The sequence below is a fragment of the Phyllobates terribilis genome, unplaced genomic scaffold, assembly GCF_046119375.1.
Source record: "Phyllobates terribilis strain yellow unplaced genomic scaffold, ASM4611937v1 Scaffold_636__1_contigs__length_917067, whole genome shotgun sequence".
In the NCBI taxonomy this organism is placed as follows: Eukaryota; Metazoa; Chordata; class Amphibia; order Anura; family Dendrobatidae; genus Phyllobates; species Phyllobates terribilis.
In genome coordinates, this window is record NW_027363396.1 from 590,071 (window position 1) to 604,200 (window position 14,130).

The 14,130-nt window shown below is 45.5% G+C and overlaps 10 non-coding genes across 10 annotated transcripts; all 10 read left to right on the plus strand.

The window, feature by feature from the left end:
• Positions 1-322: 322 nt before the first annotated feature.
• On the plus strand, positions 323-513 carry LOC141234316 (U2 spliceosomal RNA). Its single transcript, XR_012300297.1, has one exon. It is a non-coding gene; the product is annotated as a U2 spliceosomal RNA (small nuclear RNA).
• Positions 514-1,628: 1,115 nt separating this feature from the next.
• LOC141234227 (U2 spliceosomal RNA) lies at positions 1,629-1,819 on the plus strand. The gene has a single exon (XR_012300210.1). It is a non-coding gene; the product is annotated as a U2 spliceosomal RNA (small nuclear RNA).
• Positions 1,820-2,934: 1,115 nt separating this feature from the next.
• On the plus strand, positions 2,935-3,125 carry LOC141234457 (U2 spliceosomal RNA). Its single transcript, XR_012300437.1, has one exon. It is a non-coding gene; the product is annotated as a U2 spliceosomal RNA (small nuclear RNA).
• A 1,115-nt stretch (positions 3,126-4,240) lies between these two features.
• On the plus strand, positions 4,241-4,431 carry LOC141234317 (U2 spliceosomal RNA). Its single transcript, XR_012300298.1, has one exon. It is a non-coding gene; the product is annotated as a U2 spliceosomal RNA (small nuclear RNA).
• Positions 4,432-5,546: 1,115 nt separating this feature from the next.
• On the plus strand, positions 5,547-5,737 carry LOC141234319 (U2 spliceosomal RNA). Its single transcript, XR_012300300.1, has one exon. It is a non-coding gene; the product is annotated as a U2 spliceosomal RNA (small nuclear RNA).
• A 1,115-nt stretch (positions 5,738-6,852) lies between these two features.
• LOC141234320 (U2 spliceosomal RNA) lies at positions 6,853-7,043 on the plus strand. Its single transcript, XR_012300301.1, has one exon. It is a non-coding gene; the product is annotated as a U2 spliceosomal RNA (small nuclear RNA).
• Positions 7,044-8,158: 1,115 nt separating this feature from the next.
• Positions 8,159-8,349, plus strand: LOC141234503 (U2 spliceosomal RNA). Its single transcript, XR_012300481.1, has one exon. It is a non-coding gene; the product is annotated as a U2 spliceosomal RNA (small nuclear RNA).
• Positions 8,350-9,464: 1,115 nt separating this feature from the next.
• LOC141234321 (U2 spliceosomal RNA) lies at positions 9,465-9,655 on the plus strand. Its single transcript, XR_012300302.1, has one exon. It is a non-coding gene; the product is annotated as a U2 spliceosomal RNA (small nuclear RNA).
• Positions 9,656-10,766: 1,111 nt separating this feature from the next.
• Positions 10,767-10,957, plus strand: LOC141234322 (U2 spliceosomal RNA). The gene has a single exon (XR_012300303.1). It is a non-coding gene; the product is annotated as a U2 spliceosomal RNA (small nuclear RNA).
• A 1,115-nt stretch (positions 10,958-12,072) lies between these two features.
• Positions 12,073-12,263, plus strand: LOC141234323 (U2 spliceosomal RNA). Its single transcript, XR_012300304.1, has one exon. It is a non-coding gene; the product is annotated as a U2 spliceosomal RNA (small nuclear RNA).
• The last annotated feature ends 1,867 nt before the right edge of the window (positions 12,264-14,130 follow it).

The following is a 14,130-nucleotide window of genomic DNA, read 5'->3' on the forward strand; positions in this document are numbered from 1 at the left end:
GAGGTATGTAATCAGGAGCCCTCCTGCTAAGGGTAGACAGCTGCTCGTTCCACCCCACCCCCCGCCTTAATTGGTTCTCCTCCCTTCCAACGGTGTTGAGGCGGGTGGGAACAGCAGGGGGTGAAGGTGCTGTGTTTAAAGAGGTGGAGTTATGCAGATCTAAAACGCGTGGATTGCAGCAGCAGCAAGCCGAAAAGTGCAGGCATGTAAGGGATCTAGAGGTTGACAACATGTCTTCTTAACGGGAGTCCAGGAGCTCATCTCCACAAATGGACTTTTCAGGATCCTTGGGTGGCTCCGTAGTTTGAAACCAATTCTGGTTATCGCTTCTCGGCCTTTTGGCTAAGATCAAGTGTAGTATCTGTTCTTATCAGTTTAATATCTGATACGTCCCCTATCTGGGGACCATATATTAAATGGATTTTTAGAACAGGGAGATGGAAAAAGAGCTTGCTCTGTCCACTCCACGCATTGACCTGGTATTGCAGTATCTCCAGGACCGGTGCACCCCTTCTTTAATGCAGTTTCTAAAATCAGAAAGAATTGAATTCAATGTTTTTTGTTCATTTTGCTTGTTTGTCGGATTTTGGGATGGACTCTTTGGCTTTGCTTTTCTTCTCCTCATTGGATTTTTCATGTTCAAAGTTGCAGAAGCCAGATTACAAGCTCATTTTGGTTCAACTTCAGCAACTGTGCATTGCATTGCCATGTAATGTGATGCAATGCTATCTTTCTAGCTCTCCCTTTTTACTTCCTTTTGGATAAACAGACATATTAGGCAAGCATTTTGGAGCTTTCACCTAAATAACTACAGGCGGTGAGATAAGCTGCACAATATAATTGACCTTTCAGTATATTGTTGCACACACACCATCTATTTAGCAAATGCCCTTGTTATCAACAGCAGCCTTTTAAACTCACCTGAGCTAACAGGTATGTGCGCTGGTTACTCTGCTGCGCTTAAAATTTCTTTTTTGGTTTGCTACAATGCCTTTTCTGAAACGTTGTCTCCTTCTGCTGGAACACTGACTTCTTTCATTTAATGCCTGCAGACTATAAAAGAGAACCCAACCCAAAAAGTTTGGTTGATTAGTCTGTGGCATTCTGTTAAACTGTTGCTTATGGCGGTCTCTGTGAGCTTCTCAGCGACATTCAGCCAGCCAGGTATCCTGCCTGCAGTAGATGGAATGTGGCAATGGAACGCTGGCTGCGCGTGTCATAATAGGCTCTGAGCCTTTATATACCTGTGCACAGCAGCAGCCACCTTCAGTCTGCTGCTGGACAGCCAGCAGCAGCAGCAGCAGGAGAGGTATGTAATCAGGAGCCCTCCTGCTAAGGGTAGACAGCTGCTCGTTCCACCCCACCCCCCGCCTTAATTGGTTCTCCTCCCTTCCAACGGTGTTGAGGCGGGTGGGAACAGCAGGGGGTGAAGGTGCTGTGTTTAAAGAGGTGGAGTTATGCAGATCTAAAACGCGTGGATTGCAGCAGCAGCAAGCCGAAAAGTGCAGGCATGTAAGGGATCTAGAGGTTGACAACATGTCTTCTTAACGGGAGTCCAGGAGCTCATCTCCACAAATGGACTTTTCAGGATCCTTGGGTGGCTCCGTAGTTTGAAACCAATTCTGGTTATCGCTTCTCGGCCTTTTGGCTAAGATCAAGTGTAGTATCTGTTCTTATCAGTTTAATATCTGATATGTCCCCTATCTGGGGACCATATATTAAATGGATTTTTAGAACAGGGAGATGGAAAAAGAGCTTGCTCTGTCCACTCCACGCATTGACCTGGTATTGCAGTATCTCCAGGACCGGTGCACCCCTTCTTTAATGCAGTTTCTAAAATCAGAAAGAATTGAATTCAATGTTTTTTGTTCATTTTGCTTGTTTGTCGGATTTTGGGATGGACTCTTTGGCTTTGCTTTTCTTCTCCTCATTGGATTTTTCATGTTCAAAGTTGCAGAAGCCAGATTACAAGCTCATTTTGGTTCAACTTCAGCAACTGTGCATTGCATTGCCATGTAATGTGATGCAATGCTATCTTTCTAGCTCTCCCTTTTTACTTCCTTTTGGATAAACAGACATATTAGGCAAGCATTTTGGAGCTTTCACCTAAATAACTACAGGTGGTGAGATAAGCTGCACAATATAATTGACCTTTCAGTATATTGTTGCACACACACCATCTATTTAGCAAATGCCCTTGTTATCAACAGCAGCCTTTTAAACTCACCTGAGCTAACAGGTATGTGCGCTGGTTACTCTGCTGCGCTTAAAATTTCTTTTTTGGTTTGCTACAATGCCTTTTCTGAAACGTTGTCTCCTTCTGCTGGGACACTGACTTCTTTCATTTAATGCCTGCAGACTATAAAAGAGAACCCAACCCAAAAAGTTTGGTTGATTAGTCTGTGGCATTCTGTTAAACTGTTGCTTATGGCGGTCTCTGTGAGCTTCTCAGCGACATTCAGCCAGCCAGGTATCCTGCCTGCAGTAGATGGAATGTGGCAATGGAACGCTGGCTGCGCGTGTCATAATAGGCTCTGAGCCTTTATATACCTGTGCACAGCAGCAGCCACCTTCAGTCTGCTGCTGGACAGCCAGCAGCAGCAGCAGCAGGAGAGGTATGTAATCAGGAGCCCTCCTGCTAAGGGTAGACAGCTGCTCGTTCCACCCCACCCCCCGCCTTAATTGGTTCTCCTCCCTTCCAACGGTGTTGAGGCGGGTGGGAACAGCAGGGGGTGAAGGTGCTGTGTTTAAAGAGGTGGAGTTATGCAGATCTAAAACGCGTGGATTGCAGCAGCAGCAAGCCGAAAAGTGCAGGCATGTAAGGGATCTAGAGGTTGACAACATGTCTTCTTAACGGGAGTCCAGGAGCTCATCTCCACAAATGGACTTTTCAGGATCCTTGGGTGGCTCCGTAGTTTGAAACCATTTCTGGTTATCGCTTCTCGGCCTTTTGGCTAAGATCAAGTGTAGTATCTGTTCTTATTAGTTTAATATCTGATACGTCCCCTATCTGGGGACCATATATTAAATGGATTTTTAGAACAGGGAGATGGAAAAAGAGCTTGCTCTGTCCACTCCACGCATTGACCTGGTATTGCAGTATCTCCAGGACCGGTGCACCCCTTCTTTAATGCAGTTTCTAAAATCAGAAAGAATTGAATTCAATGTTTTTTGTTCATTTTGCTTGTTTGTCGGATTTTGGGATGGACTCTTTGGCTTTGCTTTTCTTCTCCTCATTGGATTTTTCATGTTCAAAGTTGCAGAAGCCAGATTACAAGCTCATTTTGGTTCAACTTCAGCAACTGTGCATTGCATTGCCATGTAATGTGATGCAATGCTATCTTTCTAGCTCTCCCTTTTTACTTCCTTTTGGATAAACAGACATATTAGGCAAGCATTTTGGAGCTTTCACCTAAATAACTACAGGTGGTGAGATAAGCTGCACAATATAATTGACCTTTCAGTATATTGTTGCACACACACCATCTATTTAGCAAATGCCCTTGTTATCAACAGCAGCCTTTTAAACTCACCTGAGCTAACAGGTATGTGCGCTGGTTACTCTGCTGCGCTTAAAATTTCTTTTTTGGTTTGCTACAATGCCTTTTCTGAAACGTTGTCTCCTTCTGCTGGGACACTGACTTCTTTCATTTAATGCCTGCAGACTATAAAAGAGAACCCAACCCAAAAAGTTTGGTTGATTAGTCTGTGGCATTCTGTTAAACTGTTGCTTATGGCGGTATCTGTGAGCTTCTCAGCGACATTCAGCCAGCCAGGTATCCTGCCTGCAGTAGATGGAATGTGGCAATGGAACGCTGGCTGCGCGTGTCATAATAGGCTCTGAGCCTTTATATACCTGTGCACAGCAGCAGCCACCTTCAGTCTGCTGCTGGACAGCCAGCAGCAGCAGCAGCAGGAGAGGTATGTAATCAGGAGCCCTCCTGCTAAGGGTAGACAGCTGCTCGTTCCACCCCACCCCCCGCCTTAATTGGTTCTCCTCCCTTCCAACGGTGTTGAGGCGGGTGGGAACAGCAGGGGGTGAAGGTGCTGTGTTTAAAGAGGTGGAGTTATGCAGATCTAAAACGCGTGGATTGCAGCAGCAGCAAGCCGAAAAGTGCAGGCATGTAAGGGATCTAGAGGTTGACAACATGTCTTCTTAACGGGAGTCCAGGAGCTCATCTCCACAAATGGACTTTTCAGGATCCTTAGGTGGCTCCGTAGTTTGAAACCAATTCTGGTTATCGCTTCTCGGCCTTTTGGCTAAGATCAAGTGTAGTATCTGTTCTTATCAGTTTAATATCTGATACGTCCCCTATCTGGGGACCATATATTAAATGGATTTTTAGAACAGGGAGATGGAAAAAGAGCTTGCTCTGTCCACTCCACGCATTGACCTGGTATTGCAGTATCTCCAGGACCGGTGCACCCCTTCTTTAATGCAGTTTCTAAAATCAGAAAGAATTGAATTCAATGTTTTTTGTTCATTTTGCTTGTTTGTCGGATTTTGGGATGGACTCTTTGGCTTTGCTTTTCTTCTCCTCATTGGATTTTTCATGTTCAAAGTTGCAGAAGCCAGATTACAAGCTCATTTTGGTTCAACTTCAGCAACTGTGCATTGCATTGCCATGTAATGTGATGCAATGCTATCTTTCTAGCTCTCCCTTTTTACTTCCTTTTGGATAAACAGACATATTAGGCAAGCATTTTGGAGCTTTCACCTAAATAACTACAGGTGGTGAGATAAGCTGCACAATATAATTGACCTTTCAGTATATTGTTGCACACACACCATCTATTTAGCAAATGCCCTTGTTATCAACAGCAGCCTTTTAAACTCACCTGAGCTAACAGGTATGTGCGCTGGTTACTCTGCTGCGCTTAAAATTTCTTTTTTGGTTTGCTACAATGCCTTTTCTGAAACGTTGTCTCCTTCTGCTGGAACACTGACTTCTTTCATTTAATGCCTGCAGACTATAAAAGAGAACCCAACCCAAAAAGTTTGGTTGATTAGTCTGTGGCATTCTGTTAAACTGTTGCTTATGGCGGTCTCTGTGAGCTTCTCAGCGACATTCAGCCAGCCAGGTATCCTGCCTGCAGTAGATGGAATGTGGCAATGGAACGCTGGCTGCGCGTGTCATAATAGGCTCTGAGCCTTTATATACCTGTGCACAGCAGCAGCCACCTTCAGTCTGCTGCTGGACAGCCAGCAGCAGCAGCAGCAGGAGAGGTATGTAATCAGGAGCCCTCCTGCTAAGGGTAGACAGCTGCTCGTTCCACCCCACCCCCCGCCTTAATTGGTTCTCCTCCCTTCCAACGGTGTTGAGGCGGGTGGGAACAGCAGGGGGTGAAGGTGCTGTGTTTAAAGAGGTGGAGTTATGCAGATCTAAAACGCGTGGATTGCAGCAGCAGCAAGCCGAAAAGTGCAGGCATGTAAGGGATCTAGAGGTTGACAACATGTCTTCTTAACGGGAGTCCAGGAGCTCATCTCCACAAATGGACTTTTCAGGATCCTTGGGTGGCTCCGTAGTTTGAAACCAATTCTGGTTATCGCTTCTCGGCCTTTTGGCTAAGATCAAGTGTAGTATCTGTTCTTATCAGTTTAATATCTGATACGTCCCCTATCTGGGGACCATATATTAAATGGATTTTTAGAACAGGGAGATGGAAAAAGAGCTTGCTCTGTCCACTCCACGCATTGACCTGGTATTGCAGTATCTCCAGGACCGGTGCACCCCTTCTTTAATGCAGTTTCTAAAATCAGAAAGAATTGAATTCAATGTTTTTTGTTCATTTTGCTTGTTTGTCGGATTTTGGGATGGACTCTTTGGCTTTGCTTTTCTTCTCCTCATTGGATTTTTCATGTTCAAAGTTGCAGAAGCCAGATTACAAGCTCATTTTGGTTCAACTTCAGCAACTGTGCATTGCATTGCCATGTAATGTGATGCAATGCTATCTTTCTAGCTCTCCCTTTTTACTTCCTTTTGGATAAACAGACATATTAGGCAAGCATTTTGGAGCTTTCACCTAAATAACTACAGGCGGTGAGATAAGCTGCACAATATAATTGACCTTTCAGTATATTGTTGCACACACACCATCTATTTAGCAAATGCCCTTGTTATCAACAGCAGCCTTTTAAACTCACCTGAGCTAACAGGTATGTGCGCTGGTTACTCTGCTGCGCTTAAAATTTCTTTTTTGGTTTGCTACAATGCCTTTTCTGAAACGTTGTCTCCTTCTGCAGGAACACTGACTTCTTTCATTTAATGCCTGCAGACTATAAAAGAGAACCCAACCCAAAAAGTTTGGTTGATTAGTCTGTGGCATTCTGTTAAACTGTTGCTTATGGCGGTCTCTGTGAGCTTCTCAGCGACATTCAGCCAGCCAGGTATCCTGCCTGCAGTAGATGGAATGTGGCAATGGAACGCTGGCTGCGCGTGTCATAATAGGCTCTGAGCCTTTATATACCTGTGCACAGCAGCAGCCACCTTCAGTCTGCTGCTGGACAGCCAGCAGCAGCAGCAGCAGGAGAGGTATGTAATCAGGAGCCCTCCTGCTAAGGGTAGACAGCTGCTCGTTCCACCCCACCCCCCGCCTTAATTGGTTCTCCTCCCTTCCAACGGTGTTGAGGCGGGTGGGAACAGCGGGGGGTGAAGGTGCTGTGTTTAAAGAGGTGGAGTTATGCAGATCTAAAACGCGTGGATTGCAGCAGCAGCAAGCCGAAAAGTGCAGGCATGTAAGGGATCTAGAGGTTGACAACATGTCTTCTTAACGGGAGTCCAGGAGCTCATCTCCACAAATGGACTTTTCAGGATCCTTGGGTGGCTGCGTAGTTTGAAACCAATTCTGGTTATCGCTTCTCGGCCTTTTGGCTAAGATCAAGTGTAGTATCTGTTCTTATCAGTTTAATATCTGATACGTCCCCTATCTGGGGACCATATATTAAATGGATTTTTAGAACAGGGAGATGGAAAAAGAGCTTGCTCTGTCCACTCCACGCATTGACCTGGTATTGCAGTATCTCCAGGACCGGTGCACCCCTTCTTTAATGCAGTTTCTAAAATCAGAAAGAATTGAATTCAATGTTTTTTGTTCATTTTGCTTGTTTGTCGGATTTTGGGATGGACTCTTTGGCTTTGCTTTTCTTCTCCTCATTGGATTTTTCATGTTCAAAGTTGCAGAAGCCAGATTACAAGCTCATTTTGGTTCAACTTCAGCAACTGTGCATTGCATTGCCATGTAATGTGATGCAATGCTATCTTTCTAGCTCTCCCTTTTTACTTCCTTTTGGATAAACAGACATATTAGGCAAGCATTTTGGAGCTTTCACCTAAATAACTACAGGTGGTGAGATAAGCTGCACAATATAATTGACCTTTCAGTATATTGTTGCACACACACCATCTATTTAGCAAATGCCCTTGTTATCAACAGCAGCCTTTTAAACTCACCTGAGCTAACAGGTATGTGCGCTGGTTACTCTGCTGCGCTTAAAATTTCTTTTTTGGTTTGCTACAATGCCTTTTCTGAAACGTTGTCTCCTTCTGCTGGAACACTGACTTCTTTCATTTAATGCCTGCAGACTATAAAAGAGAACCCAACCCAAAAAGTTTGGTTGATTAGTCTGTGGCATTCTGTTAAACTGTTGCTTATGGCGGTCTCTGTGAGCTTCTCAGCGACATTCAGCCAGCCAGGTATCCTGCCTGCAGTAGATGGAATGTGGCAATGGAACGCTGGCTGCGCGTGTCATAATAGGCTCTGAGCCTTTATATACCTGTGCACAGCAGCAGCCACCTTCAGTCTGCTGCTGGACAGCCAGCAGCAGCAGCAGCAGGAGAGGTATGTAATCAGGAGCCCTCCTGCTAAGGGTAGACAGCTGCTCGTTCCACCCCACCCCCCGCCTTAATTGGTTCTCCTCCCTTCCAACGGTGTTGAGGCGGGTGGGAACAGCGGGGGGTGAAGGTGCTGTGTTTAAAGAGGTGGAGTTATGCAGATCTAAAACGCGTGGATTGCAGCAGCAGCAAGCCGAAAAGTGCAGGCATGTAAGGGATCTAGAGGTTGACAACATGTCTTCTTAACGGGAGTCCAGGAGCTCATCTCCACAAATGGACTTTTCAGGATCCTTGGGTGGCTGCGTAGTTTGAAACCAATTCTGGTTATCGCTTCTCGGCCTTTTGGCTAAGATCAAGTGTAGTATCTGTTCTTATCACTTTAATATCTGATACGTCCCCTATCTGGGGACCATATATTAAATGGATTTTTAGAACAGGGAGATGGAAAAAGAGCTTGCTCTGTCCACTCCACGTATTGACCTGGTATTGCAGTATCTCCAGGACCGGTGCACCCCTTCTTTAATGCAGTTTCTAAAATCAGAAAGAATTGAATTCAATGTTTTTTGTTCATTTTGCTTGTTTGTCGGATTTTGGGATGGACTCTTTGGCTTTGCTTTTCTTCTCCTCATTGGATTTTTCATGTTCAAAGTTGCAGAAGCCAGATTACAAGCTCATTTTGGTTCAACTTCAGCAACTGTGCATTGCATTGCCATGTAATGTGATGCAATGCTATCTTTCTAGCTCTCTCTTTTTACTTCCTTTTGGATAAACAGACATATTAGGCAAGCATTTTGGAGCTTTCACCTAAATAACTACAGGTGGTGAGATAAGCTGCACAATATAATTGACCTTTCAGTATATTGTTGCACACACACCATCTATTTAGCAAATGCCCTTGTTATCAACAGCAGCCTTTTAAACTCACCTGAGCTAACAGGTATGTGCGCTGGTTACTCTGCTGCGCTTAAAATTTCTTTTTTGGTTTGCTACAATGCCTTTTCTGAAACGTTGTCTCCTTCTGCTGGAACACTGACTTCTTTCATTTAATGCCTGCAGACTATAAAAGAGAACCCAACCCAAAAAGTTTGGTTGATTAGTCTGTGGCATTCTGTTAAACTGTTGCTTATGGCGGTCTCTGTGAGCTTCTCAGCGACATTCAGCCAGCCAGGTATCCTGCCTGCAGTAGATGGAATGTGGCAATGGAACGCTGGCTGCGCGTGTCATAATAGGCTCTGAGCCTTTATATACCTGTGCACAGCAGCAGCCACCTTCAGTCTGCTGCTGGACAGCCAGCAGCAGCAGCAGCAGGAGAGGTATGTAATCAGGAGCCCTCCTGCTAAGGGTAGACAGCTGCTCGTTCCACCCCACCCCCCGCCTTAATTGGTTCTCCTCCCTTCCAACGGTGTTGAGGCGGGTGGGAACAGCGGGGGGTGAAGGTGCTGTGTTTAAAGAGGTGGAGTTATGCAGATCTAAAACGCGTGGATTGCAGCAGCAGCAAGCCGAAAAGTGCAGGCATGTAAGGGATCTAGAGGTTGACAACATGTCTTCTTAACGGGAGTCCAGGAGCTCATCTCCACAAATGGACTTTTCAGGATCCTTGGGTGGCTGCGTAGTTTGAAACCAATTCTGGTTATCGCTTCTCGGCCTTTTGGCTAAGATCAAGTGTAGTATCTGTTCTTATCAGTTTAATATCTGATACGTCCCCTATCTGGGGACCATATATTAAATGGATTTTTAGAACAGGGAGATGGAAAAAGAGCTTGCTCTGTCCACTCCACGCATTGACCTGGTATTGCAGTATCTCCAGGACCGGTGCACCCCTTCTTTAATGCAGTTTCTAAAATCAGAAAGAATTGAATTCAATGTTTTTTGTTCATTTTGCTTGTTTGTCGGATTTTGGGATGGACTCTTTGGCTTTGCTTTTCTTCTCCTCATTGGATTTTTCATGTTCAAAGTTGCAGAAGCCAGATTACAAGCTCATTTTGGTTCAACTTCAGCAACTGTGCATTGCATTGCCATGTAATGTGATGCAATGCTATCTTTCTAGCTCTCCCTTTTTACTTCCTTTTGGATAAACAGACATATTAGGCAAGCATTTTGGAGCTTTCACCTAAATAACTACAGGTGGTGAGATAAGCTGCACAATATAATTGACCTTTCAGTATATTGTTGCACACACACCATCTATTTAGCAAATGCCCTTGTTATCAACAGCAGCCTTTTAAACTCACCTGAGCTAACAGGTATGTGCGCTGGTTACTCTGCTGCGCTTAAAATTTCTTTTTTGGTTTGCTACAATGCCTTTTCTGAAACGTCTCCTTCTGCTGGAACACTGACTTCTTTCATTTAATGCCTGCAGACTATAAAAGAGAACCCAACCCAAAAAGTTTGGTTGATTAGTCTGTGGCATTCTGTTAAACTGTTGCTTATGGCGGTCTCTGTGAGCTTCTCAGCGACATTCAGCCAGCCAGGTATCCTGCCTGCAGTAGATGGAATGTGGCAATGGAACGCTGGCTGCGCGTGTCATAATAGGCTCTGAGCCTTTATATACCTGTGCACAGCAGCAGCCACCTTCAGTTTGCTGCTGGACAGCCAGCAGCAGCAGCAGCAGGAGAGGTATGTAATTAGGAGCCCTCCTGCTAAGGGTAGACAGCTGCTCGTTCCACCCCACCCCCCGCCTTAATTGGTTCTCCTCCCTTCCAACGGTGTTGAGGCGGGTGGGAACAGCAGGGGGTGAAGGTGCTGTGTTTAAAGAGGTGGAGTTATGCAGATCTAAAACGCGTGGATTGCAGCAGCAGCAAGCCGAAAAGTGCAGGCATGTAAGGGATCTAGAGGTTGACAACATGTCTTCTTAACGGGAGTCCAGGAGCTCATCTCCACAAATGGACTTTTCAGGATCCTTGGGTGGCTCCGTAGTTGAAACCAATTCTGGTTATCGCTTCTCGGCCTTTTGGCTAAGATCAAGTGTAGTATCTGTTCTTATCAGTTTAATATCTGATACGTCCCCTATCTGGGGACCATATATTAAATGGATTTTTAGAACAGGGAGATGGAAAAAGAGCTTGCTCTGTCCACTCCACGCATTGACCTGGTATTGCAGTATCTCCAGGACCGGTGCACCCCTTCTTTAATGCAGTTTCTAAAATCAGAAAGAATTGAATTCAATGTTTTTTGTTCATTTTGCTTGTTTGTCGGATTTTGGGATGGACTCTTTGGCTTTGCTTTTCTTCTCCTCATTGGATTTTTCATGTTCAAAGTTGCAGAAGCCAGATTACAAGCTCATTTTGGTTCAACTTCAGCAACTGTGCATTGCATTGCCATGTAATGTGATGCAATGCTATCTTTCTAGCTCTCCCTTTTTACTTCCTTTTGGATAAACAGACATATTAGGCAAGCATTTTGGAGCTTTCACCTAAATAACTACAGGTGGTGAGATAAGCTGCACAATATAATTGACCTTTCAGTATATTGTTGCACACACACCATCTATTTAGCAAATGCCCTTGTTATCAACAGCAGCCTTTTAAACTCACCTGAGCTAACAGGTATGTGCGCTGGTTACTCTGCTGCGCTTAAAATTTCTTTTTTGGTTTGCTACAATGCCTTTTCTGAAACGTTGTCTCCTTCTGCTGGAACACTGACTTCTTTCATTTAATGCCTGCAGACTATAAAAGAGAACCCAACCCAAAAAGTTTGGTTGATTAGTCTGTGGCATTCTGTTAAACTGTTGCTTATGGCGGTCTCTGTGAGCTTCTCAGCGACATTCAGCCAGCCAGGTATCCTGCCTGCAGTAGATGGAATGTGGCAATGGAACGCTGGCTGCGCGTGTCATAATAGGCTCTGAGCCTTTATATACCTGTGCACAGCAGCAGCCACCTTCAGTCTGCTGCTGGACAGCCAGCAGCAGCAGCAGCAGGAGAGGTATGTAATCAGGAGCCCTCCTGCTAAGGGTAGACAGCTGCTCGTTCCACCCCACCCCCCGCCTTAATTGGTTCTCCTCCCTTCCAACGGTGTTGAGGCGGGTGGGAACAGCAGGGGGTGAAGGTGCTGTGTTTAAAGAGGTGGAGTTATGCAGATCTAAAACGCGTGGATTGCAGCAGCAGCAAGCCGAAAAGTGCAGGCATGTAAGGGATCTAGAGGTTGACAACATGTCTTCTTAACGGGAGTCCAGGAGCTCATCTCCACAAATGGACTTTTCAGGATCCTTGGGTGGCTCCGTAGTTTGAAACCAATTCTGGTTATCGCTTCTCGGCCTTTTGGCTAAGATCAAGTGTAGTATCTGTTCTTATCAGTTTAATATCTGATACGTCCCCTATCTGGGGACCATATATTAAATGGATTTTTAGAACAGGGAGATGGAAAAAGAGCTTGCTCTGTCCACTCCACGCATTGACCTGGTATTGCAGTATCTCCAGGACCGGTGCACCCCTTCTTTAATGCAGTTTCTAAAATCAGAAAGAATTGAATTCAATGTTTTTTGTTCATTTTGCTTGTTTGTCGGATTTTGGGATGGACTCTTTGGCTTTGCTTTTCTTCTCCTCATTGGATTTTTCATGTTCAAAGTTGCAGAAGCCAGATTACAAGCTCATTTTGGTTCAACTTCAGCAACTGTGCATTGCATTGCCATGTAATGTGATGCAATGCTATCTTTCTAGCTCTCCCTTTTTACTTCCTTTTGGATAAACAGACATATTAGGCAAGCATTTTGGAGCTTTCACCTAAATAACTACAGGTGGTGAGATAAGCTGCACAATATAATTGACCTTTCAGTATATTGTTGCACACACACCATCTATTTAGCAAATGCCCTTGTTATAAACAGCAGCCTTTTAAACTCACCTGAGCTAACAGGTATGTGCGCTGGTTACTCTGCTGCGCTTAAAATTTCTTTTTTGGTTTGCTACAATGCCTTTTCTGAAACGTTGTCTCCTTCTGCTGGAACACTGACTTCTTTCATTTAATGCCTGCAGACTATAAAAGAGAACCCAACCCAAAAAGTTTGGTTGATTAGTCTGTGGCATTCTGTTAAACTGTTGCTTATGGCGGTCTCTGTGAGCTTCTCAGCGACATTCAGCCAGCCAGGTATCCTGCCTGCAGTAGATGGAATGTGGCAATGGAACGCTGGCTGCGCGTGTCATAATAGGCTCTGAGCCTTTATATACCTGTGCACAGCAGCAGCCACCTTCAGTCTGCTGCTGGACAGCCAGCAGCAGCAGCAGCAGGAGAGGTATGTAATCAGGAGCCCTCCTGCTAAGGGTAGACAGCTGCTCGTTCCACCCCACCCCCCGCCTTAATTGGTTCTCCTCCCTTCCAACGGTGTTGAGGCGGGTGGGAACAGCAGGGGGTGAAGGTGCTGTGTTTAAAGAGGTGGAGTTATGCAGATCTAAAACGCGTGGATTGCAGCAGCAGCAAGCCGAAAAGTGCAGGCATGTAAGGGATCTAGAGGTTGACAACATGTCTTCTTAACGGGAGTCCAGGAGCTCATCTCCACAAATGGACTTTTCAGGATCCTTGGGTGGCTCCGTAGTTTGAAACCAATTCTGGTTATCGCTTCTCGGCCTTTTGGCACGATCTATCAGGTTTACCTGTGTGGTCTTGCCTGTGAGGTGCTCTTGGTACCCTTTCTCTCGGCCTGGGGGGATCGTTCCTCTTCGGAGGGACTTAACCCCCCTGCTGCTATTGGGAGGAAGGATTAGTCCGGGAGCAATGGGAAGGGATCCCATGAAGGCTTGCGCCTTTCAGAGAGAAGAGTCGGTACGTTCCTGAGTGAAGGATGCCGGCAACGCTCACATATTCATCGGGTGATGCCCGGATGCGGAACACCGTGAGGATTGAAGTTGGAGCAGGATCGAGGACGGAGAAGAACTTGGACTACATCTGCCATAGGATTCTGCTTGGAGTTCTGGAGTTTCGGCGGGAAGACATATTCTGCTTCCAGGACAATGAGTACAAGGGGACTTACACCATCACCTTCAAGAGCCAGGGATGCTGTCACCAACTCGTACAAAAGGTAAATGAGAAAAACTACTTAGATGAATTGGATGGACTAACCTTTTGTCTCTTGTATGCCTATGACGAGATCCCTATCGTGGTGCATTTCCCGAACCCCTTTGTGGAGGCTGCAGACATCTCGACCTACCTTATCCGTTATTGTGATGATCTGAGATACCTGGGCACTGTGAAGAACGCGGTAGGCTTCTGGTGCGGCAAGAGGAGGTACATGGCCCGTCTAAAGAGGGACCCAAGTGGAGTGGGAGGAATGCTACACCCTCCCTCAACATTTGTGATCGGTAAGAGC